We start from the raw sequence: 27,125 nt of genomic DNA on the forward strand, positions 1-27,125 counted from the left end.
ATCCAATGCTTTGGGGCAATATTGATATCTCCTGAAGGAGAATATTTCCCCAGTACTACAAGACTATCTTTTTATTGCACCAATAATACAGCAAAATATAAAGCATCTATCTTGGGATTGCAAATGGCTTTAGATAAAACAATCAAGATTTTAGAAATCTTTGAGGATTCAGCGTTGATGATTTATCAATTAAAAGGTGAATGGGAAACAAGGGATCTGAAGCTGGTTTTGTACCAAAAATTTGTTATTGGGCTAATAGAGGAGTCTAAAGACATCCATTTCTAACACATGCCTTAAGAAGAAAATCAAATGGCTTATCTCTAGCCACATTATCAGCTATGTTCAAATAGAATGCAAATATTGAGATTTAACCTATAAGAATATAGACTTTTGAACTCCTAGCACACTACATGAGTGTAGAAGAAGAAATTGACAGTCAATCATGGTATTTTGACATTATGCAATATCTCAAACATTAGAAATATCTTAAACATGCATTAGAGTATGATGAAAGAATTTTGAGAAGATTGGCATTGGGATTTGTATTGGATAAGGTAGTCTTGCATAAGAAAAGCTAGGATCAGGTCTTGTTGAGATATGTGTATGCTATAAAAGCATGGAACATACTTAAAGAAGTACACAAAAGGATATCTGGGACACATGCCAATGGTCACATTATGGCTATGCAAGTAATAATGGCAGGTTACTACTAGCTGACCTTGGAAAGCGATTGTATCAATCATGTAGAATATACCATATATGTCAGTTTTATGTAGATAAAATCCATGTTCATCTTGCATCATTGTATGTCTTGGCACCTCTATGGCCTTTCTCAATATGGGGAAAGGATGTGATTAGACCTATTACCCTAAATGCTTCGAATGGTCACAGATTCATTTTTTGGCAATTGATTATTTTACAAAATGGGTGGAAGTTGCATCCTATGCCAATGTAACCTAATCAACAGTGTGCAAATTTGTGAAAAAAGAAATAATTTACAGATATAGGTTGCTTGAAATGATTATTATTGAAAATGCCAACAATTTGCATAATAAAATCATGAAAAAAGTGTGCACTCAATTCAAAATCAGACATCATAATTCAGTACCTTATCATTCAAGAAGATACTAGAAAAATGATAGAAACTTATAGACAAGCATGAAAAGTTATCATTTGCTTTACGTGCATACAAAACAACAACCTATACTTTTCTCAGAATAACTCATTTTTCTCTAGTGTATGGAATCTAGATTGTTTTACCAATAAAAGTTGAAATTCCTTCTTTTAGGGTTCTGATAGAAGTACGATTGGAGAAAGCTAACTAGATTTGCAACCACTATGAACAATTGAATTTGATTAAAGAAAAGAGACTAGCAGCACTCAACCATGGCCTGATGTAGTAAAAAAGATTGATAATGGCATATGATAAGAAAATGAAGCCCAGATGTTTTTCATGAAGGGGAATTTGTCCTAACAAGGATATTGCCAAATCAACACGACAATAGAGGAAAATGGACGCCTAATTAGGAAGGTCCATATATGGCTAAAAAGATGTTTTCTGATAGAGCCTTGATTCTAACAGAAATGGATGAAGACAACTACCAAGTCCTGTAAACTCAAATACTATCAAGAAATAGTATGTTTAAAAAAAGAGAAAGAAATAAAAGAAAAGAGAAAAAGAAAGAAAGAAGGGTCTAGGTTGAAAACCCAAAAAAGGGCAATCTGGATCATAAGGGGAAATACCTAATTTGAAAACTCAAAAGAGCAACTTAGTTATAAGAAGGAAATAGGAAGAAACTGGATTCCAAGCTTGAAATGGAAAGAAAATATGGGGTAACATTATGGTTCAAGGAAGAAAAATGGGAGTTAGATTATTATTGATAGATCAAGGGGGCAGGATTGCCATCTACTGAGTAAACATTTCTCAAAACCATTAATGAGACAAGATTCTTAGAAGAAGACTAGAAGTGAATGATCTAAATTCATACTAATGTTTAATATTTGGAAAATTTGAAAATAGATTCTTATGACCATTTCATTTGTTTACTTTTCTCTTATGCTTAATCATATCGTCATTCGCTTCTTGCTATAGAGTTTTTGAATCAAATTTCTAGAACTTCAATGAATACTTTTTTGTTCTTTTCATTCAAACCCTTTGTTCATCATTTGAAAAAAACATTGCATTTAACATGATATTGTTGACATTGAATGATAATTCTTACAATCAAACTTGAAACATACACAAAGAAGGTCTCTGGATAGCTATGATAAACAAAAATGGGCTCTAAAAAAAATGAATAAGGAAAAATTGGTAATGACATCAAATGAGGGACATCAATTTAGATGGGAAAATGAACAATGGCTGAACAAAGGATAATGATGATGAAGAAATAGAAAGGAAGATTGATGAATGAGAAAAAAAGAAAAGATGAATGATGAGAATAAGGAAAAAGGAGGAAAACTGATTTTGGTAGAATTTTGCAATACAACCACTAGAGATCAAGGCAATAAGATGTGAAAAAAAAAAGATGATTGAATTAAAGAAAGACTTCAATTAGATGTCCAATCACCTAGCTAAAGCTGTAAATTTAAAGAATATATGTAATCATGAAAATTTTTTTTCCATAAGTGCAAGTGCATGATATAAACAAAATTTGGAGTCATATTGTTTTATTTGCATTCATCACACGCATTGCATGCATAATTAATTTGACCTTGAAGAAACAAATGCATTTACAAAATGAACAAAACCCTTTTTTTGTCAAAAAAAAAGAGAGAAAAGAAGACCACAACAAGAAGAAGCAAGCAACAAACAACTAAAAATGAGAAAGAATCCTTAAAAAAGAACAAAACCCTTTTTCAAAGCTTCCTATATCACCCAATTTTCCAAAATAAGACTTCAAAAATTTTTTAGACATGATCCACCTTTTTCAAAAATGATTTTTTAAAAGTCACCTACCTATGTTTTCAAAAAAAAAAAAGGAGGAAAGAGAGGGAGAAAAAAGAAGAGAAGCTATAACAAATTAGGAATTGTTAAAAAGGTGAATGAAAATAAAAGATATGATAACAAGATTAAGTACTTAGAAAGAATGAATGTTAAGAAAATTTGAATAGAAATGAGAATTAAGCCTAATCTAGTTGGCATAAGGAGAAATGATCCCAGTCTAGATGGCATAAAGGAGAATTAAGCCTAGTTTATCTAGCACCAAGAAAAGTTAAGCCTAGATTAGCTGGCACGTATAAAGATTAAGCCTAATCTAGCTAACACCGAAGAGAATTAAGCCCCAGATTAGTTGGTATCAAAGATAATTAAGCTAGTTTAGTTGGCATCGAATAGAATTAAGCCAAGTTGCCTATGTTCGTATGAGCCTTTTCTAGACAAATTTTTTGAAAGTTCATTGCCTATGTTTATAAGAGCCCTTTCTAGATAGATTATTTTTTAAAGTTCGTTACCTATTTTCATAGAAGCCCTTTCTAGACAAATTTTTTAAAGTTCGTTGCCTATGTTAATATGAGCTCTTTTTTAGACAAATTTTAGAAGTTCATTGCCTATGTTAATATGAGTCTTTTTCCAAATAATTTTTTTTGAAAGTTATTTGCTTATTTTCATAAAAGCCTTTTCCATACAGTTTTTTAAAAGTCACTTGCCTATGCTAGTAGGAGCCCTTTTTCAAAATTAATTTTTAAAGTTATCTGCTTATGTTTATAGAAGCTCTTCCAAAAAAAATAAATTTGCCACTAACATGAAAGCAAGAATCAGCACAAATAAACTTTTCCTCAACCCTTAGTATCAGACAAAATTAGTGTCTTTGTTCTTTGCATTATTTTTAATTCTCAGAAATATACAAAGAAGGGTAACTATAATTTTAGCAAGGCCATAAAATTGAAATCCAAACCAGTTTGACCCAAATGTTCCAAAGTTAACTTTAGTCAAATCAGGTCAAATTTAGTCAACATAATTAAATTAGTCAAACAAAGTAAAAATTGAACAAAGCTTGGTCAAAATGGATAGAACATAGGTCAATCCTCAAAAATTACAACCAAATGGATAGGACTTAAAATTACTAAAATGCCCTTAAGGGTATTTTCATAATTTGGCTTTCACAAATTCAAATTTTGATAAAAACTTTCATATCATAATTGAATTTTTTTAATGATTTTTGATGCATTGAAAACCTAGATCACAGCTTGGGAGGTGTGAAATTATCAAAATGCTCATAGGGATATTTTCATAAGTTGACATTTTCAGGGTAAGAATTTTGCAAAAAGCTATAGGTCATGATTTTAAAATATTTAATGATGTTTAGAAATTTGAAAATCTTGATTATACCTTAGGGTACTTTCATAATTTGATCTTTTCAAAGTTGATTTTTCATGAAACTTTCAAATAATGATTTTATAACGTTTGATAATTTTTGGTGCATTCGAAATTACAGCAATACTCGAGAGGGTGAAATTACCAAAATACCCTTAGAGATATTAACGTAATTTGACCTTCTTGAGGTTGGATTTTCACAAAAATTTCTAGATCTCAATTTCCTATTATTTCATGATTTTTGGTGCTTTAAAATCCCAAAAAATGAGCATGTCAACATGGAGTTTTATGAAAATGGCCTAAACATGAAAAACATTGTACTAAAGGTAAAATGGTCTTTTCACTTGGTTTGGGGGCTATCCAACCTTTGCAGTGAATAATATGTACCATTTGAACTCATTAGGAGTCTTGGTCCAATGGCTAAAGGATGCTCCTTAGATTAACAAGAAAGGGAAAATTTTGGCCCTTGGATGGTGTTTTGATTATATGGCTATAATCCAAGCTGGAGAAGATATTTTGCACCTCTTTCAACAGCCAAAAAAAGGATGTTTTGCACAAAGAGGAAGAAGAATACTAGCTCATGAAAGAGGAAAAAACAAAAGGAAAGAAGAGGAAGGAAAATTTTTTTTGGTGTTTTGTTTAAAGGTATTCATCTCCATATTCATCCTTTGCATTTTCTAGCATCTCCATCTCATTTTTCAAATGCATTTTTCATTGTATTTCATCCATTTCTTGTTTGGTTTTCTTGAAGGTTTTTTTAGTTTATTTTTCTTACATAAAGTTTGAATAAATTTTCATCCAACTAATCAATAGTTGGTTTGAAGTTGAAATCCAAGCAAAAACAGCAAAATCCACCAATGATAAGACCAAGTTGGAGGTTTGGCCATGGTGTCCTCCTTATTGGCTGAACCTCCTCTTGGCTTATTTGATTTTCATTTTCTTTTTAAGCTTGTTTGTGATGTATAAATGATTAGCTAGCTCGATTTTTGTATAAATTTTATGAGATATGTTGGTTTTTGGTTCATGCTCAAGTTTTCCATATTTTCTTTAGTTTTTTAGCTTCCTTCATGTTGGGTGAATGTTTTTATGGTTCAAAATTTTGTATGGTGGATAAGTGAATGATGCTTGTTTGGATTGAATAGAATCAAAACATGCATAATGTAATATCATGAGAGGTTTAGCCATTTTGTTTTATCCTAGGCTGAATCATATTCTTGGCTTGATGGTCATTTCTTGTTTGATTCATGGTTGATTGATGGTGCTTTAGTTATACTTTCCAAGTTTTCATGTGGTTAGATCAAACTTCTAATGAAAAAGGTGGTTTTAATGGGTATTTGAATGAAATTTGTTATTGTTTGGTTAATACTCTTGTTCATGAGATTTTCAGGCTATATTTGTTCATTATAAGTGTTGATGAAATTGTTCTAATGATTTACATAAGATTGATGCTCATTTAGATGAAGTGGGATGATATATTGCTTAATGAAAATTCCATGAAGGTTCAACCATGTTAAGTTTCTTGTTTGGCTAAATCAATTTCTTCTTTGGGTAATGATTTGTTGCTTGATTTCCCATGTTTGGTTGTTATTTTTTAGATGTTTACTAAGTTTTCAATATGTTGGATTAATCCTTTAAATGAAAAATGCTAGTTTGTTTGGTGGTTTGGTTGATCTTTGAAGTTGTTTAGTTGAGTTGAATGACAAACAAAGGTGGAACATTTTGAAAGTTGAAAAAGTTTTTTATGTTTGATCCATTTTATTCTTGAATTTTCATGCATTACATGTTTGAGATATTAAATTAGAAAATAACTTAGTTTTCAACTTTTTTAACTTTAGAAATTAACTTAGTTGCCATTAATGAATGCATGTGCCAAGTGCATGACCTAAAAACATAAATTTTGAAACCCAAAATTCCCTAAATCCAAACCTTAAATCAAAACCGAGACCCTAAACATTAAATCCCAAACCCTAAAGCCTAACCCTAAACCCTAACTCTAAAAACCTAACCCTAAGACCTAACTCTAAATCATAAACTTAAACCTAAACCCAAACCCTAAACCCTAACCTAGACCCCAAACCAACCCTCAAACCATAAATCAATCATGAATTTGTATTTGATTTTATCTTATCATTGCATGCATTTTTACACTATCATGCATTCTTACTTTGTCATTCATATTATGTTGTCATACATTCATCATATTTTATTATGTTCATGCATCTTATGCATTTGTTTTCAAACATTGGTTTCCGAAGAAAAATGTTTTAAACTAAGACAATATCATAAGTAAATATAGTCATCGATATCTAGCCTAACTATAAGAGGACTCTAGGTGAGAGGTGCTATCTTGGTTTTTGTAAGGCAATTTAAAAACCTTTAAATTAGGAATATTTTTGAAACTCTACCTAGTTAAAGGAGAGTAAAAGAAATGTTTTGATATTAAAATGTTTTCTCTTTGATCTAAAAATTAAAAAAAAAAAGTTTTGTTTTAAATTTGATTTAAAAAAAAAGAAAAGAAAAAAGAGAAAAAAAGGAATGAGAATTTATTTTAAACATTAACAAAATAGGACCATTTTAATCAAAATTAAGAGATAATATGTAATCAATTGGTACCATCTTTGACTAGCATTGTGGAGGTGCTAATCTTTTCCCACATATAACTGATTCCTAGATCCAACTTTGATTTCACGAATCAGAAATTTGTTCTTTTTCTAAAACTTTTTAAACTCATTTTAAAATGTTATATTAAAAGGACAAAATTTTTGGGTGGTCAATCACACCTTAAAAATGATTGGTAGTGACTCCTTATTTTGTTTTTATTGAAAATATTTTTAATCCCTCTATTTTTCAAAAATTTTCCCATTCGTTTATTTCAAGTTTGCCTGCCCCAGGGTTTTGAAGATGTCACGACACTCCAGCAACCATTGTAAAAGATCTGATGGTATGGACACATCCTTAATAACTCTTTAAACCTTTCCTATGTGTCATATAAGTTTTCACCATCTGTTCGCATGAATGTGGTGATTTCATTCCTTAACTTAGCTATGTTGGCTATTGGAAAGAATTTTACCAAAAATTTTTATACCAAGTCATCCTAGATTATAATGGTGCCAAATGGTAATGATGTCAACCAACTTTTTGCCTTGTCCATGAGGGAAAAAGGAAAAAGTCTTAGTAGAATAACATCATTAGAAATAAGTCTTAGTAGAGTGTCACACCGTTGTTGTCTGTTGGATGGCAGGGGTAATCTCATGGCCCTAGCTTGTTTTTTTCCTATGCTAAGCTATTGTGGCATGGCCTTGTGTGTCATTTCCTCCACTAGCTCATTGAGTAATTGATTGGGTGGGTTATGGACTTGTGTGCGTGTGTGCTACCACTTGTACACAATGGGCATATGAGTAGTGCTATGGTTGTGCATGTTGATAGGCTTTATGCTCAATGCATCAAATTATTGACCCGTCATCCTCTTCAATCTCCCCTATGTGGTCATCGTACCTTAAGGGTGCAATTAGGATCTTGTGTTGCATACCTAAATTGTGGAAATCAGTTGTCTTGCCATCTCTCATCCACCTTGTGTCCTTAGGGGCTACGGGTGGAACCTCAATCATGCCCTATGTCCCAAGTGTGCCACCCAAACCTCTATGGCCACATTTGGTGCACCAATGTTCGATCATGCTCTCAAATGCAGAATGTTTTATCGATGTAAGCCTTTAGCCCTTGTTCATCCGATGCTATGCATTTTACGTGCTTGACACATATGATGCTTGTGTTCTATTTTGGCTCTTTTTGCCACTTAGTCTATGCATCCAGGCCCATATGGTCCCAATATCCCGAAGGAATGTTGCTTGGTTGATCCTACCAGTAGTGATGTGTTTGTCTTAAAGATTAAGCCATGCATGTGTAAGTATGAAACTATGAATGGCTTATTAAATTAGTTATAGGTTGTTTGATGGTATCTACTACTCAGATATTTGTAGTAATTCTTAAGTTAATACTGTAACAAACCCTAATTTTTGGAAAGGATGCATTTATTAGATAAAAGGTCGACATGGGCTTTGCTTATTGCTCTGATGATTCATGATAACTCGATAGATCATGTGGCCTTTACGTCAGTGATGCACCATTCAAATTTCTACCTTATTAACTTTTAATGGTAGGATAGTGGCCTATTATAGTGGTGACAAGTGATAGAGAATTATGGTTTGATTCTAGAAAAGGAGCCTGAGAAATGGCTACCACATCCAAGGAATGTAGTCGGCATGCAAATTACCCAATCCTGACATAAGGAGGTAGTGACAATAACTAACAATAGTAGGTCTATGAGTCTGGCAATTAGAATGAGTACAATCTAAATCCCTTAATGAAGATCCATTGGAGGGCAAGTCTAGTACCAGCAGCCATGATAATTTTAGCTCTAATAGTATATATTTAAGTTGTTACAGTTAAAAAACTTGTAGTTGGAACTATAGTTGGGTCTTCTAGTCTGTCTCACGATGAGCATAAGCCTATTCATCCCTACTATTGGTGATGCACTCCTAGACCTAACTGGTCAAGTCATTCCTTCGACAACATTACTTTGAAGAAATTAGAGTGCTCAAAGTAGGCCTACACTTGTATACATTAGCATGGAATAATATTAAAGGATTTCAATCCTATTGTGTTAGCCTTCAAGATCGGAGTAATGATTAATAGGGACAATCAGAGGCATTCATATTTCATTGTCATATGTGAAATTCTTGGATTTATAAATATGAGCAATTGTGAAAGCATTTGCCAATGATGTTTTCATTAATCAAGAATGAAAGTTGAGGGCTCAAAGACAATCAAATATTGTCTTAGTCTCAACCATAAATGATACCGAGCAAGGATCAGTGAATGTTACTTTTAAGACTCAGCCGACACCTTACGAGAAGTCAAAGTCTTTAGGTTCTGCGGGAGTATGGTTGCAAAACTTAAAGGAATTGACAAAAAGGCACCACTAAGAGTGGAGCCTACGACTTAATTTGACTAAACATGAAAAAACTTACCAATCTAAACATTGTAAGGATTGACAAACTGAAAGCTCTTTCTTAATTTTATGGGTGGTGGTGCATGGTCATTTAGTTGGTGAAGCGATTTGTTTGGTTAATTTCGTTAATGAACAAGACCTTAGCCTACTAACTAGCTATGTGGAGGTGATCTTTCATGGCTAGCTTCTTAGAAGGACTATGGTTGCTTAGGCCAAGGAAGTTTAAGGTAATAATAGGTTTACTATTCCTTTAGATGTTCTAAGCCATATGCTCACTATACTAATGTAATCAACGAGTGTATAGCCTTGGCCAACAAGCCTAGATAATCTTTGAAATTTCATCATGATGGGGATAGATCATTGTAATTGTTAGTCTTCAATGAGGAATTCCTAGTAAGCGTGAGTCATAAGCAGGCATTGACTATGTCCCTACCCTTTATACTCACCACCCATCGCTCTTACCAATTGAATGGTCAGATGAAGTATTCAGATCGTTGCAACTTAAACAATTTATTGCCTATAATGCCAAGAGAAGCCCACTAAATCTTACCATTTAGAGGAAGGAAAAGTCATAACAAGGTTTTCATAGGTGAACCATGGAAGGAACATTGTCGAAACCAGCTTAACAAACAATCTATGAATGTGTTAATGAAAACTAAGAGGGTGAGGGTACTTCTATGTCCCAAGTTCCTTTCTGTCCCAGACGTGCACAATGGTCACTTCGTTCTACCTCTTAAGCAGATGAAATGATCAACATCATTGTCTATAGTAGAATAACAAACCCTCACCAAGGAATTAGAATGAAAAAGAGCATGTGTGTCACCACCATCCCATTAGCAGTGCATGTGCAGGCAGCACCGTGGCTCATTTTGCTGTGAAAAACCAAAATGACTCTTGGCAACGAATATCTTGGCTCTCACATCGATGAAGAACATAGTGAAATGTGATACTTGGTATGAATTATAGAATCCCATGAACCATTGAGTCTTTGAATGCAAGTTCAGCCTTAAGCCACTAGGCCAAGGGCACACCTACTAGGGTGTCATAGTTTGTCACCCCTCCAACCCCCTACCCATTGGGCTTTGGGTGAGGGGGTAGAAGATGGCCTCCTATGATCTCATCAATCATGGTTAGCATAAAAAGCAAGTCCCCAGCAATGACAGTACCATTATCATCAATGATAAAGCTCACTACATGACTTGTCTCTGGAGACATGTGCTCATCATCCATTTAGACCCTATCAGATCCCTCGTATTGCTTAATTGATGTTTTATTGCAACCTCAGTTAGGTGGGATTACCTGTTGAGTTTAAGCAAATCAATAAGAGAAAGAAAAGAAATTTACCATGATTCCCCTAGTAATAATGAGTGAATCAAGAAGAACTTAGCTTGAGAATTGGGCACCTTTGACATCTGAATTATAGTATAGAAAAGCATCCCTAGTGACAAACTAGGCCTAAGTTCCCTAGAAAGGGGCACTAGAGAGGGTAAGAGCCTCGTTGTGCCTAGACCTTATCACACTATAAGGTACTATTTACGAGTTGGGTTGTTTAGGAATGTAGCCCCAATCAAGTAATAAATTTTATCCAACATTGAATATAGGTGAGAGATTGATAATGAACAAGTATTGAAAGGGAAAGATGAAAAAAACTTTGAAAGAAGAGTCAAAAGTGCTTGAAATTGTCAAGAGGGAAGTGGATGAGGGTCGGTGATGCATACCAATCAAATGTAGAATGATGAGAGCTCATCCACCAAGCAACTTTGGGTGTGGACCGATGTGAGTTGAGGTAATGGCTCAAGCTTGGGCTTCGATATGTCTATGGAGATGTCGTAAAAGTGATCATGGAATGCAGCACATGCTATGTCAGTATGCCTTGGCACTTATATGCTCTCAGTGTTAGCCTACAAGTTCCTCAGTTGACCCATCTTGAAACATGAACCAAGGAGTCTAACAAGTGTGTGAGTTAATAGGCTAAGAAATCCATAAGGCATAAGGAAGCTGATTGGCGAGATCCCTTACGAGTACACCACCAATCGACCTTAATCATCTGATAAAGGTTCAAGTGCGAGCATGCCTATCGAGACCAAAAAATGGTGACTATGCTCGAGCAAGGTAAAGCTAGAGAAAACTCTTGTGGAGGCCTGTAATGATACTTACATGCAAATCATTCATTTGACTTAGGTATAAGGGTGAAAAACTAATCGAACCATCCAGTAGCTAGTTCATTTCAAAGTTTCCCTCAGGATAGCTAAAGCCTTTAACGAGTTTTATTAGGTAAAACCAATGATTAGAGGCATCAAGGGTGCAATGCCCTTAACCTATTCTCAAACTTTAAATAGGTAAGATGACATGATTGCTTTATTAAGCCATGCCATGGAATTGAAAGCTCCAAGTGGGCCATTTTTGGGAAGCAAAATTTGTGATGTAGGATGAACTAAAAGCTGGGTTATGGTGCCCAATTGCATGCTAACCTAGAACCCACATTGATTAAGACAATAGGATATTGGTCATAGAAGTTGAAATATGCTAAGAAGTGTGTAACAACTCACCTACCAAATTAACTAGCCCTGAAAATGGATGGTGCTTAAATGCATGACCTATACCCAACTGTCGAGGCTAAGGCCAGGACCTGATGAGTAAGAAAACATGGCAATCATTGTAAAACCTGGGCATGAGCCCAGTAAAGCAACTGTCAGTGCAAATCTTGGTGGTAGTAGCAATTATTCAAATGAGCACTTTGAAGGCCAAAGAAGGGAAAGGTTCTATGTAGACGATAATTGCACATGGGCTACTCGATCCTAAAAGACAGGGAAAGCTCATCCAACGTGCAACCAGTGCAAGCTTCAAAATGGAATCAAGTTAAAATTCCTAAACCGGGATGTAGCAACTGACAACAACATTAAAGAGTCTAGAGGCATTGGCAGAGGCCTCGAGAAAAGCTATCTTTTCTGTTTAATGGCCTGCTTACCATATAAATAACTTAACCGAAGGTAGGGTCTAGCAGTAAGAAGAACATCGAATGTTGCATGGTATTAGGTGCACCCCTAGTGGCCCTTAAAAATTCAAAGTATCAAGTGTCATTGATGCCTGATCACACTCATAACCACATCAGGTCTCCAAGGTGAATAGCCTTTGGTCGATGGAACAATGTAGGCAAGAGAAGTCAGTAAAATGGATCCATAACCTCGAGAAAAAGATTGGCTCTGAGGGCTAGGCACGGAAGTCCCAGTTTCAAACCTATCAACTGCTAGTGCACTGCTAGAGCTACTCCCGTTATAAGAGTCAGTCTCTGCATGCTAACCAAGGGACAAACTAGAATGGCTCCCTCGAGGGCCTTCCTTATATGATGAATAGTTAACTTAAAATTAGTACAAACAAAGGGAATCTGACTGTTTAATTAAAACAAAGCATTGCAATGGTCTTTATTGATACTTATGCAATGTGATTTCTACCCAGTGCTTTGAATGTCAAAGTGAAAAAATTCAACCAAGTGCGTGTAAATGGTGAGAGTAACTATGACTCTTTTAAAGTAGCCAAATGCCTTGTTATCTAATTAGTGAAGAGAATGAATAGATTAACGAGATTACCATTGTCCCTATCTATTATCTAGTGAAACCACAACTAAGGGAATGGGCTTGGGAGAATTAGAGGGGAAAGAAACCCTATTGAGCTTGACTTTAGTTTGACTTTGTGAAATGACTTGAGAGGAGTAGGATAAGTAGAAACCTTCAGGCGAAATTGAAATACCACTACTTTTAATGTTATTTTACTTATTCTGTGAATTGTAGGTAGGGCACGATCATTTTTTTTAGACCCAAGGCTGGCCTCAATCAGTCAATCTAAGCAGAAGACATTGTTAGATAGGGGTGTTTGGCTGGGGCAACAAATCTGCTAAAAGATAACAAAAGTGTCCTAAGATGAGCTTAACGAGAACAAAAATCTATTCTAGAATAAAAGGGTAAAAGCATGTTTGATTTTAATTTCTAGTATGAATATGAACCTTGAAAGTGTGGCCTATTGATCCTTTAGACCTTCAAAATATGAAGCCTAAGTTGTTAGAAAAGTTACCATAGGGGTAACTAGTTTGTGGTAGCCAAGCATTCATAGCGACATTGCTTTCTGATCCTTTGATGTTGGCTTTTCCTATCATTATGAAGCAGAATTCACCAAGTGTTGGATTGCTCACCCACCAATAAGAAACATAGCTAGGCTTAGACTATCATGAGATAGGTTAGTTTTACTCTATTTATGGTAGCGTCGTAATAGTAATTCAACCTAGTATGAGAGGAATAGGTGATTCACACAATTGGTTATTGCATTTGGTTAAAAAGCCAATTGCATGAAGTTACCATGTGCTGGATTATGATTGAACACCTTTAAGTCAAAATCAAGGCTAGAAGTGACAAACGCGTCCACTACCTAATTGCTAACCTGTAGTAGGGGACCATGGCCCCTAAGGGTACGTGTTATAGGTGCAGCCCTATGATGAGTAAGTCTCATCGACCTTTTTAGAGCTCAATTTCCATCGAGTGATTGGCAAAATCCTTTATAGATGACTTAAATATGCAATAGGGTATTGTAAGTGGTAGAATGGCCTTGCTGCAATGATTTACTAAGATCAGCCCTTTGTTGCTTTGATTCATCCCACCCTCTACACCCAATGAAGCCTTATCACTCCAATTTTTTACATAACACCCCTTTAAGGTTTGGGATGAATGGTGTTCCCCAATCCAACCAAATTTGATCGAGCAATGACATCCCTCCCTCTAGCGTCCAAGTAAATGGAAACCAAATGCCCTTAGTATTTGTTACAAGGATGGGCTCACCCTCGGTATAGGCACTTGCCTCAATCTCCATCGGCACATGCTAGCCCTTGGTGTAGGTTGTTGCCTCAAATGCCATCGACTGCATCTAGCCCTCGATTACTACATGGACAATCACATTCAACAATGTCAGTAGATCTTGACCTGTTCTTGCCTCGGGCATCGTCAGCAAATGCTGATCTTTTTATGTGGGATGTTGCCTAAAAAACCATCGCCAGATGCTGGCAATGTTTGAGAGGGTACTTATCTCGACCACAGTAGGCATATGGAGGCCCTTGGTATGGGTTGTTGCCTTGGACACCTCTTTCATAGAAGATGATACCTGGTATGGCATGTGTACGACAACCTTTCCACCCAGGGCCCTTGTCTACCCCTTGATCACCATTAGCATAAAATGACACTTGGTGTATGTGTCACAGGCTTCTATCTTAAGCCAAACTCTATGCAACCTTGGATAGTGAATTGTCTCTGTGTGCCTAAGTTAGCCTACAAAACTAAAATGCTTATCATAATTCTAACTTGTCAAAGTTTGTGCTATGGTATTGTGCTTTCTAGAAGACCACAAATTTGATCCTCCCAGGACTGTGCTCAGCATGCTTGCACTTGGGTCAGACCGTGTGCTCGTGCATCATTCACCTATGCTTGCACCTAGGCTTGGTTCAAATTTGCTAAACTTGAACATCATGCCTAAGCCTCTAGAGTCTTGATCACAGCCCATACCACTGTTTTGGTCTAGTTCCTCATGATTTGGGCCTGTAGTAGGCCTTAAGGCTTGGTCCCCCTGGTTGTCAAACCCTGTCTTCCTAGAAATGGAACTACTCCTTGACTCAAGAGAACCTGTAGGCCTGGACTAGCTTGCAGACTATGATACATGCACATGCCTCGACCACCATCAGGGCATGTCGGCACATATTATGACCACCATTAGCACATGTTGCCCTTTGTGTGAGTAGTTCCTTCGAACACTATTGACACATGTTCGATTACACACTATGCAAGGGTATCCTAGGCTTGAATTATGCACCATGCACAGCTTAATTGAGCAGTAGGTGGGTTCAAGCACATCTTCATATTTTTGCCATACTTTTGGCATTTTTACAGCTTGTAAATTCATATAAGTGCTTACCAGTGCTTGCACTTAAGCTCAACTGAATTATGTCAAACTTGAACACTGTGATTGAGCCTCTGGAGACTTGATCACTACCTATATCACTATTCTGGGCTAGATCCCCATGACCTAAGCCTCTAATAGGCCTTAAGGCCTAGACCCCTTAACTATCTGACCTTGTCTTGCTATAACTAAAATTGCTCTTCTCTCAGAAAGAACCCCTGAGCTTGGACTAATATACAGATTATGACACAAGCACATGCTCTAACCACCATTAGGACATGTTGGCCTTTGGACTTGGTACATGCTTTGACCCCTATTAGCATATACTGCCTTTATGTGAGTAACTCCCTCAAACTCCATTGGCACATGCTGGGCTATGCACCATGCAAGGGTATCCTAGGCCTGGCCCTTACACCATGTACACCACGACTGGGCAGTAGGTGGGTTTAGGCACATCTTCATATTGCTACCATGCCAATGCCATTTTAATGTCTTGTAAATTCATCTAAGCGCTCACTAGTGCCCATACTAGGGCTGGCTAAATTTTGCCATGCCTGAACATTGTGCTTTAGCCTTTCGTGTCTTGATCACTGCTAATACCACTGTTGTAGGCTAGTTTCCCATGACTTAGGCCTCTAGTAGGCCTTAAGGCTAGGTCTCTTTGGCTATTGGACCCTGTCTCCTTAGAACTAGAATTGCTTTTCAACTTAGAGAAAACCCTAGGCCTAGACCAGCATGTGGACCATGACATATGCACATGCCTCGACCACCATTGAAACATGATGGCCTTTGGTCTCAGCACATGCTAGCCCTTTGTGCGGGTAGTTCCCTTGAACATTGTCAACACATGTTGGGCCATGCACTACGTAAAGGTATCTTAGGCCTGGGTCACACACCATGCACACCATGACTAGGCAGTAGGTGGATTTAGCCACATCTTCAAATTTCTACCATGCTAATGCCATTTTTATGGCTTGTAAATTCATATAAGTGCTTACCAACATCGCACTTGGGTTTGGCTCAATTTTGTCGAACCAAAACACTGTGCCTGATCCTCTAGAGTTTTGATCACTTCTAATACCACTGTTCTAGGCTAGTTCCCTATGACTTGGGACACAGTAGACTTCAAGGCCTGGTCCCCTTAGCTGTTGGACCTTGTCCTCCTAGAACCAAAACTGTTTCTCAACTCAGATAAAAACCCTATGCCTAGACCAACATGTAGACCATGACACATGCACATGCCTCGACTATTATTAAGACATATTAACCATTGGTCTTAACACATGTTGTCTCCTTATTCAAACAGTTCCCTCGAAAACCATTAGAACATGTTGGGCCATGCACCATGCGAAGGTATCCTAGGCTCGAACTATACACCGTGTGCACCATGACCGGGCAATAGGTGGGCTTAGGCACATCTTCATATTTCTGTGGTTTCTATGCCAATTTTATGGCTTCCAAATCCATATAACGGTCCACTAAGCCTTTGTGCCATGTTTCATGGCAAGATGACTCGTTTTCTATTTTTCATGATTTTTAAAATTTTTCACAGTTTGAGATTTTTTAAATTTTTTTAGAAGGCCTTAATCATCATCGGCACATGCTAGCTCATGGAGTGGGCACATGCCTCGACCATCATTAGTACATGCTGGCCTTTGGTACAGGCACTTACCTTGATGACCATCAGTAAAAGCTAGCCTTTGGTACGGGCACTTACCACGACCAATATTGGCACATGCTAGCCCTTGGTGTAGGCACTTGCCTTAAACATCACGGTATATGCTAGGCCTTGGTGTGGGTGCATGCCTCGACTGCCACTGGCACCTATGGACCCTTGGTGTAGGAGATGCCCATTTGAAAAAAGTATACCCATTTTAAGCCCTTTAATGTTTACTACTAACAAATCTATAAAATCTCTTATACTTTTTAGGAGGTGATTGTTTAGGTGCCCCCTCTCCTACCATTGAGGGAGTAGGTGTGTATGATAGGCCTCTCATTACGTGCATCCATGGTATTGTCCCTAGAGAAAAATTTGGGTTACGTATGCCATTTAATTGTGTTGTCTAGAGACTGGCTGCTCCAATGACTTGCAAGAGCCTATGGCCTCAATTAGTTGGCATGCACTTGGAAAAGGTCAAGCTCAAGCCCATGCCTACAGCTGATGCTATCCCACACCCCAAGACCAAGTCTCTGAATCAGGTAATGACTCTTTAGGGTGGTGTAACCAAAAGCTATAGTCACAAGCTTGGTCTAGCTAAATCACTTAGCCATTTGGCAGTCTTATAGTCCCTCCTTGTCGACTTTCAAAATCACTTGGCCTGGCTAAGCTTGTGTATGCAGTTGGTATTGCCCAAGACCCTAGGAACAAGTCCTTAAATCAGGCAATGTCCCCTTAGGGTAGTGAAAGTAAAGTTTACATTTGTGGTCCTGACCAGACTAAGCATTCGTGGCATCATGCCATTGTTGCTTGTTGGATGGCATGGGTAGTCTCATGCCCTTGCTTGTGTTTTTCCCATGCTAAATAGTTGTGGCATGGCCTTCCGCATCATTTTCTCTGCTCGTTTATTGAGTAATCGATTGGGTGGGTTGTGGACTAGTGTGTGTAGATGTTACCACTTGTATACAGTTAACATATGAGTAGTGCTATACTTGTGCATGTTGGTAGGCTTCATGCTTTATGCATCATATGTCAATCCATCATCCTCTTTAATCTCCCTCCATATGGTCATCGTGCTAAGGGCTACAATCAAGGTCCTGTGTTGCATACCTAAATTGACAAAAATTGGATATCTTGCCATCCTTCATCCACTTTGTGTCCTTAGGGGCTACGGGTTGGACCTCAATCATGCCTTGTGTCCCAAGTGTGCCACCTAAAACCCTATGGCCACATTGGTGCACCGATGTTCGATCATGCTCTTAGATGTAAAACATTTTGTGGACATGGGCCCTTCGCCCTTGTTCATGTGATGCTATGAATTTTACGTGCTCGACACACATGACGTTTGTGCTCCGTGTTGGTTCCTTATGCTTCTTAGTCATGTGTTAAGGCCCTTAAGTTGCCAACATTTTGAAGGAATGCTACCTGGTTGATTGTGCCAATAGTCATATCCTTGTTTCAAAGATTAAACCATTCATGTGTAAGTATGAACTAATTCAAACTATGAAACTGTGAATGGCTCATTAAATCAGTTATAATGTGTTTGATGATATCTACTACTCAGATAACCATAGTAATTCTAGAGCTAATATGTGCAACAAACCTCAACTTCTAAAAGGGATGCATTTATTAGGTAAAAGGTCGACATCCGCTTCGTCTGTTGCTCTAATAATTCATGATAACTTGATGAATCGTATAGCTTTTATGCCAATAACTCATCATTCAATTTTCTACCCTATCAACTTTTGATGTATGATAGTGGCCTACTATAATGGTGATAGGTGATGGTGAATTAGGGTTCGATTTTAGAGAGAAAGCCTGGGAAACGGCTACCACATCCAAGAAAGGCAGCAAGCACGCAAATTACCCAATCCTAATATAGGGAGGTAGTGACAATAAATAATAATACTAGTTGTATGAGTTTGGAAATTGGAATGAGTACAATGTAAATCCCTTAATGAGGATCCCTTGGACGGCAAATCTGGTGCCAGCAGCTACTGTAATTCTAGCTCTAATAATGTATATTTAAGTTGTTATAGTTAAAAAGCTCATAGTTGGAACCAAAGTTAGGTCATCCAATTTACCTTATGGTGAGCACCGATCTACTCATCCTTTCTGCAAGTGATGTGCTACTGGACTTAACTAGCTAGGCCATTCCTCTAGCATTGTTACTTTAAAGAAATTAGAGTGCTAAAAGTAGGCTTGCGCTTGTATACATTAGCATGGGTAACATCATAGGATTTCAATCCTATTATGTTGGCTTTTGGGATTAAAGTAATGATTAACAAGGATAGTTAGAGGCATTTGTATTTCATAGCTAGAGGTGAAATTTTTGGATTTATGAAAGATGAACAACTATGTAGCATTTGCCAAGGATGTTTTCATTAATCAAGAATGAATGTTTGAGGCTTAAAGATGATTAAATATTGTCCTAGTCTCAACCAAAAATGATGCTGACTAGGGATCAACGAATGTTATTTTTAGGACTCTGCCAGCACCTTATGACAAATCAAAGTCTTTAGGTTTTAGGGGGATGGTCACAAGGTTGAAACTTGAAGGAATTAATGGATAGGCACCACTAAGAGTTAAGCCTGTGGCATAATTTGACTCAATGTGGGGAAACTTACCAAGTCCAGACATAATAAGGATTAATAGACTGAAAGCTTTTTTTTGATTCTATTGGTGGTAGTGCATGGCCGTTCTTAGTTAGTGGAGTGATTTGTCTAGTTAATTCCATTAATGAATGAGAATTTTGCTTGCTAACTAGCTATGTAGAAAGATCATTGTCAAAACCAGCTCAATGAATGACCCATGAATTCATTAACAAAACACTGAAGGGGCAAGGGTGCCTCTATGCCCTGAGCTCTTTCTAGCACCCAAGCATGCATGACAGTCACTTTTTTCCACCTCCCGGATGGTATTAAATGATCGACATCATTGCCCATGGTAAAATAATGAGCCCTCAGCATGAATTACACTAAAGAACCAAAATGAAAAAGAGCACGTGTGCTATCGCATCCCATTTATGGTGCATGTGTAAGTGGCACCATGGCTTCTTTTGTTGTGAAAAACTAAAATGACTCTTGATAACAGATATCTCGGCTCTCACATCAATGAAACATGTAGCAAAATGCAATACTTAGTGTGAATTATAAAGTCTTATGAACTATTGAGTCTTTGAGCGCAAGTTACACCCTAAGTCATTAGCCAAGGGCATGTTTACCTAGATGTCATGCATCATTACCCCCCAACCCCCTGCCTATTAGGCTCTCAGTGAGGGGTGGAAGATGGCCTCCCATGATCTCATTGGTCATGGTTGGCCTAAAAGTAGGTCTTGACAATGATAGCACTATGACTATCAGTGGTAAAGCTTACTACATGCCTTGTCTCTAATGACAAATGCTCATTGTCCATTCGGATCCCATTAGACCCCCTACGTCACTCAATCAATGCTTGCATCGTAACTCTAGGTCAGGCAGGATTACCTACTGAGTTTAGGCATATCAATAAGTAGAGAAAAAGAACTTACTAGGATTCCTCTAGTAATGGCAAGCAAACCAAAAAGAGCTTAGCTAAAGAATCAGGTGCCCATAGCATCTGAATTGTAGTTTGGAAAAGCATCCTCAGTGATAAACCAAGCCCAAGTCCCCAAAAAAGTATTGTCGAAGAGGGTGAGAGACCCATTATGCCTAGACCTTATCATACCATGAGGCACTATTTACAAGTTGGGTTGTTTGGGAATACAACACCAATCAGATGATAAATTTCATCGAAGGCTGAAAACAGGTGAAAGACCAATAGTGAACAAGTACCACAAGGGAAAGATGGAAAGTACTTTGAAAAAAGAGTCAAAGAGTGCTTGAAATTATCAAAAATGAAGTGGATGGGAGCTAATGATATGCCTTGGTAAGATGTGGAATGTTGAAAGTCAGTCTACCAATTAGCTCAGGGCATGGACCGTAGTGGGTCATTGCAGTGACCCAGCCCCAGGCTTTCTATATGCCTACTGAGATGTCATCTTCACGATCAAGGAATGTAGCACATGCCATCTCAGCATGCCTTGACTCCCGTGTGCTCTTGGCATCAACCTACGAGCTCCCCATTGGCCTATCTTGAAACACAAACCAAAGAGTCTGACATGTGTGCAAGTCAACAGGCAAGGAAACTAATAAGGCACAAGGAAGTTGATCGGTAGGATCCCTTATAGGTGCACCATTAACTAACCTTGATCTTTTAAGAAGGGTTCGAGTACGAGCATGCCTATTAGAACCTAAAAGATGGTGAACTATGCCTAACTAGGGTGAAGCTAGAGAAAACTCTGATGAAGGCCCACAGTGATACTGATATGCAAATCATTCATCTAACTTTAGTATAAAGGTGAAAGACTAGTCAAACTATCTTGTAGCTAGTTCTCTTTGTAGTTTCCCTCAGGATAGCTAGAGCCCTTAACGAGTTCTATCAAGTAAAGCCAATGATTAAAAGCATCGGGGGCACAATGCTCTTGACCTATTCTGAAACTTTAAATAGGTAAGATGGCATGGCTACTTCATTGAGCCATGCCATGGAATTGAGAGCTTCAAATGGGCCATTTTTGGTAAATAGAGCTAGCAATGTGGGATGAACCGAAAGCTAAGTTATGGTGCCTAACTATGCATTAACCTAGAACCCATAAGGGTATTAGCCGATTAGGGCAGTAAGATAATGGCCATAGAAGTTGAAATCTACTAAAGAGTGTGTAACAGCTCACCTATTGAATCAATTAGCCCTAAAAATGGATGGCACTTAAATGTGGGACCCATACGCAACCCTTAGGGCAAGGGCCAATCCTCGATGAGTACAAGGGCATGATGGTTGCCACAAAACCCAAGGCTTTAGCTCAAACAGAGTGGCTATCTATGTAGATCTTAATGGTAGTAGCAAATAGTCAAATGAGAACTTTGAAGGCCAAAGAGGGGAAAGGTCCATTGAATGACATTTGTACATGGGTTAGTTGATCCTAAAAGGTGGGGAAAGCCCTTTCTATAATGCATCCAGTGCGAGCTTTGAAAAGGAATTAAGTTAAAATTCCTAAACCATGATGCAATGATAGACGTAATGTTAGGAAGTCTGGAGACGTCAGTAGAGGCCTTGGGAAGAGTTATCTTTTCTATTTAATAGCCTACCTATGTAGGAAATGACTCTGTTGGAGGTAAGGCCTAGCAATAGGAAGAGCATCGCACAACACGTGGTGTCTAGTACACCCCTAGTAGCCCTTGAAAATCTAAAAGACTATTACCATCCATGCCTGGTCATACTCATATTTGTATCAGGTCTCCAAGGTGAACAACCTCTGGTCGATGGAACAATGTAGGCAAGGGAAGTCGACAAAATGGATCTGTAACCTTGGGAAAAGGATTGGCTCTAAGGGTTAGGCATAGGAGTCCCAGTCTCAAACCTATCAACCATCGGTGCACTACTCGTGCTAGTCTTACGACCCGAGTGAGTCATCGCATGTAGGCCAAGGGATGAACTAGGAATAGCTCCCTCAAGGGCTTTCCCAAAGTGACGAACAATCGACTTAAAATTAGTACAAACAAGGGAATCTAACTGTTTAATTAAAACAAAGCATTGTGATGGTCCTTACAGATGCTCACACAATGTGATTTTTGCCCAGTGTTTTGAATGTCAACATGAAGAAATTCAACCAAGCATAGATAAACAGTGGGAGTAACTATGACTTTCTTACGGTAGCTAAATGCCTCATCATCTAATTAGGGACTCGTATGAATGTATCAACGAGATTGCCACTATCCTTGTCTACTATCTAGTGAAACTACAACCAAGGGAATAGGCTTAGCAAAATTAGCAGGGAAAAAAGACCTTATTGAGCATGACTCTAGTCTGACTTTGTGAAATCACTCGAAAGGTGTAAGATAAATTAGAGCCCTCAAGCCAAATTGAAATACCACTAATTTGAATGTTATTTTACTTATTTTGTAAACCAGAGGTGGGGTACGACCCCTTCTTTTAGACCCAATGCTAGCCTCAGTAGGTCTATTTAGGCAGAAGACATTGTCAAGTAGGGAGTTTGGCTATGGCGGCACATCTATTAAAAGATAATGCATGTGTCCTAATAGAAGCTCAACAAGAATAAAAATCTCATATGGAATAAAAGGGTAAAAGCTCATTTGATTTAATTTCTAGTACAAATATGAACCATGAAAGCATGGCCTATCGATCCTTTAGAGCTTCAAAATTTGAAGCTAGAGGTGTCAGAAAAGTTACAATAAGGATAACTAGCTTGTTGCAACCAAGCATTCATAGTGACATTGCTTTTCGATCCTTCGATGTCGACATTTCATATCATTGTGAAGCAAAATTCACCAAGTGTTGGATTGTTCACCTACTAATAAGGAATGTAAGTTAGGTTTAGACTATCGTGAGACAATTAGTTTTACCTTATTGATGGTAGCGTTGCAATAGTAATTCAACCTAATAAAAAAAACCATTAATTCGTATAATTGGTCATCGCACTTAGTTGAAAAGCCAATGGCACAAAGCTATCGTACGCTAGATTATGACTAAATGCCACTAAGTTAAAATTTGGGCTAGAAATGATGTGGCACCTACCGCCTAATTGTCAACCCATAATAGGGGCCCATAGCCCCTAAGGGCACGTGTCATAGGTGTAGCACCTGTAACGGGCCTCTTTGGAGTCTAATTCCCACTAAGCAACTGAGAGAATCCTAGATGACTTAAATATGCAATGGGGTATTATAAGTGGCAAAATGGCCTTCCTGTCATGATACACTGAGATTCAACCCTTTTTCACTTCAAATCTCCCTCCCCTTACACCCATAGAAGGCCTCTCATTTCATTTTTTTACACTACACCCCTCTAGGGTTAGAGATGAATGGTGTTCCCTATTGCAACTAATTCTGTCAAGCAATGACATCCCTCTCTTAGGTGTTTAAGTAAACGGTAACCAAATGCCCTTGATATTTGTTATAGAGATAGGCTCACTCTTGGTGTGAACATTTACCTCGATCTTTATCAGCACATGTTAGTCCCTAATGTAGGTTGTTACCTCAAACACCATCAATCGCATTTGGCCCTTGGTTGCTGTATGAGCAATTACATCCAACACTATTGGTAGATGCCTACCCATTCTTACCTTGGACACCATTAGCAGATGCTGATCCCTTTATGTAGGATGTTGCCTCAGACACCATCGCCAGATATTGGTGATGTTTAAACAAGTAGTTGCCTTAACCACCATCAGCATAAGTGGGCCTTTGGTGCAGGTTGATACCTCAGATGCCTTTTTGGTAGTTGCTAACGCATGGTGCAACATGTGTACCATGACCTTCCTATCTAAGGCACTTGTCTGCCCTTCGATCACTATTGGCATGAAATGACACTCAGTGTATGTGCCATGAGCACTGGTCATGCAGCCTTGGATAAGGAATTGACTCTATGTGCATAAGTCAGACTACAAAACTTAAGTACTCATCGTAATTCTACCTTATCAAAGATTGTGTTACAGTACTAGGCCTTTTAAAAGCTCACAAATCTAATCCTCTTAAAGTTGTGCTTAGGCATGCTTGCACCTGGGTGTGCCTATGCATTTATACCTCGATCATCAGTGCTCACACTAAGGTCTGACCATGTGCTCAGGCATTGCTCACTAAAGCCTACACCTTAACTTGGCCCAATTTTGTCAAACTTGAAAACTATGCTTGAGTCTCTGGAGTCTTGATCACTACCTATACCACTATTTTGGGCTAGTTCCTCGTGACTTTGGCTTGCAATAGGCCTTAAGACCTGGTTTTATCAGATGTCAAACCTTGTCTCACTAGAACTAGAATCGTTTTTCAACTCATAGAAGACCCTTAAGCTTAGACTAGCTTGCAAATTGTGATACATGCACATGCTTTGACCACAACTCGGGCATGTTGCCCTTTGGTCTCGACACATGCTTCGATCACCATCAACATATGTTAGCCCTTTGTGCAGGCATTTCCCTTGAACACAATTGACACATGCTATGCCATGCACCATGCAGGGGTATCTTAGGCTTGGGTTGTATACCATGCACACCACGACCATGCAGTAGGTGGGTTCAAGTACATCTTCATATTTTTGCCATGCCAATGTCATTTTTAAGTCTTGTAAATTCATATAAGCACTCACTAGTTCCCACACCTGGGCTTGGCTTAATTACATCAAACCTAAACAACATGCCTGAGACTCTAGAGACTTGATCATTGCCGATACCATAGTTTTAGGCTAGTTCCCTATGACTTAAGCCTCCAATAGGCCTCAAGGCCAAGTTTCACTGGTTGTCAGGCCCTATCCCATTAGAACCAAAATTGCTCACTGACTTAGAGAGAACTACTGGGCTAGGACCAACATGCGAACCATAACATATGTACTTGCCTTGACCACCATTAAGACATGTTGGCCATTGGTCTCGGCACATGTTTCAACCACCATTGGCACATGTTAGCCCTTTGTATGTGTAGTTCCCTCAAACATTATTGGTACATGCTAGCCATGCATCATACAAGCATATCCTAGGCCTAAGTTAGGCACCATATGCACCATGACTGGGTAGTAGGTTGGTTGAGGCACATCTTCATAATTCTACCATGCCAATGCCATTTTAATGGATTGTAAATTCATATAAGTGCTCACCAATGCCCATACCTGGGCCTGGTTAAATTTTGCCAAACTTGAATATTGTGCCTCAGCCTCTCGAGTCTTGATCACTACCAATACCATTAGTTTGGGCTAGTTCTGCATGACCTAGGCTTCTAGTAGGCCTCAAGGCCTGGTCACCTTGGTTGTTAGACCTTATGCCCCTAAAATCAAAATTGCTCATCGACTCAAAGAGAAACCTTAAGCCTAGGCTAACATGTGGATCGTGACACATGTGCATGCCTCAACCACCATCAAGACATGTTGGCCCTTGGTCTTGGCATATACTAGCCCTTTATGTAGGTAGTTCCCTCAAACACCATTTGCATATGTTGGGTCATGCATCATGTGAGGGTGTCTTGGGCTTGAGCCATTCACCATATGCACCATGACCAGGCAATAGGTGGGTTTAATCACATTTTCATATTTCTACCAAGCTAATGTCATTTTTATGACTTGTAAATTTATATTAGCACTCATCCGTGCTTGCACTTAGGGCTAGCTCAATTCTACCAAACTAAAACACTATGCTTTAGCCTTTAGAGTCTTGATCACTGCCAATACCAATATTTTAGGCTAGTTCCCTATGACTTAGGCCTCCAATAGGCCTTAAGGCCTAGTCTTCTTGGCTATCAGACCCTGTCTTCTTAAAATTAGAACTACTCTTTAACTTGAGAGAACCTTTTAGCCTAGACTAGCATATGGACTGTGACACATGCACGTGCCTCGACTATTATCAGGACATGTTAGCCCTTGCTCTTGACACGTATTTTGACCACCATTGGCATAAGTTGGCCCTTTGTGTGGGTAATTCCCTTAAACACCATTGGGACATGTAAGGTCATGTACCACACGAGGGTATCCTGGGCTTGGGCCACATACTATGAGCACCATGACTAGGTAATAGGTGGGTTTAGACATATGTTCATATTGAGCACTTACGAGTGCCTACACCTAGGGCTAGCTCAATTCTGTTAAACCTGAACACAATGCATGAGCCTCTTGAGTCTTAATCATTGCCAATACCACTATCTAGGCTATTTCCCCACAACTTGGGCCTCTAGTAGGCCTCAAGGCTTGGTTCCCTTGGTTGTTAGACCTTCTTTTCCTATAACTAGAACTACTTATCGATTAAAAAAAGAACCCCTAGGCTTGGACCAGCATGTAAATCATGGTAGATGCACATGCCTCGACCATTATCAAGACATGTTTAGCCCTTACTCTTGGAACATACTAGCCTTTTATGTGGGTATTTCCCTTAAACACTATTGACATATGCTGGGTCATACACCACATGAGGGTATCTTGGGCTTAGGTTGTAGATCATGTACACCACGAGCACCATGACTGGGCAATAGGTGGGCTCAGGCACATCTTCATGTTTCTGCCATGCAAATACCATTTTTATGTCTTGTAACTTCATATAAATGCTCACCAACCCCTACAATTAGGGTTGGCTCAGTTTTGCTAAACCTAAACACCGTGCTTGAGCCTTTCAAGTCTTCATTACTACTAATACCATTGTTTTGGGT

The 27,125-nt window shown here is 38.4% G+C and overlaps 4 non-coding genes and 3 pseudogenes across 4 annotated transcripts; all 7 read left to right on the forward strand.

Annotated features, from left to right (window-relative positions):
- Positions 1-7,248: 7,248 nt before the first annotated feature.
- Positions 7,249-7,355, forward strand: LOC149520022 (small nucleolar RNA R71). The gene has a single exon (XR_016335606.1). It is a non-coding gene; the product is annotated as a small nucleolar RNA R71 (small nucleolar RNA).
- An 802-nt stretch (positions 7,356-8,157) lies between these two features.
- On the forward strand, positions 8,158-9,934 carry LOC149520023 (18S ribosomal RNA; annotated as a pseudogene).
- Positions 9,935-10,212: 278 nt separating this feature from the next.
- On the forward strand, positions 10,213-10,368 carry LOC149520024 (5.8S ribosomal RNA). Its single transcript, XR_016335287.1, has one exon. It is a non-coding gene; the product is annotated as a 5.8S ribosomal RNA (ribosomal RNA).
- A 230-nt stretch (positions 10,369-10,598) lies between these two features.
- Positions 10,599-13,966, forward strand: LOC149520025 (25S ribosomal RNA). Its single transcript, XR_016335223.1, has one exon. It is a non-coding gene; the product is annotated as a 25S ribosomal RNA (ribosomal RNA).
- A 4,373-nt stretch (positions 13,967-18,339) lies between these two features.
- LOC149520026 (18S ribosomal RNA) lies at positions 18,340-19,442 on the forward strand (annotated as a pseudogene).
- A 550-nt stretch (positions 19,443-19,992) lies between these two features.
- LOC149520027 (5.8S ribosomal RNA) lies at positions 19,993-20,147 on the forward strand (annotated as a pseudogene).
- A 228-nt stretch (positions 20,148-20,375) lies between these two features.
- On the forward strand, positions 20,376-23,735 carry LOC149520028 (25S ribosomal RNA). The gene has a single exon (XR_016335220.1). It is a non-coding gene; the product is annotated as a 25S ribosomal RNA (ribosomal RNA).
- Positions 23,736-27,125: the final 3,390 nt, after the last annotated feature.

This window comes from Durio zibethinus, chromosome 2 (genome assembly GCF_047325235.1).
Source record: "Durio zibethinus cultivar Kanyao isolate XHJ-2024 chromosome 2, ASM4732523v1, whole genome shotgun sequence".
NCBI classification, from domain to species: domain Eukaryota; kingdom Viridiplantae; phylum Streptophyta; class Magnoliopsida; order Malvales; family Malvaceae; genus Durio; species Durio zibethinus.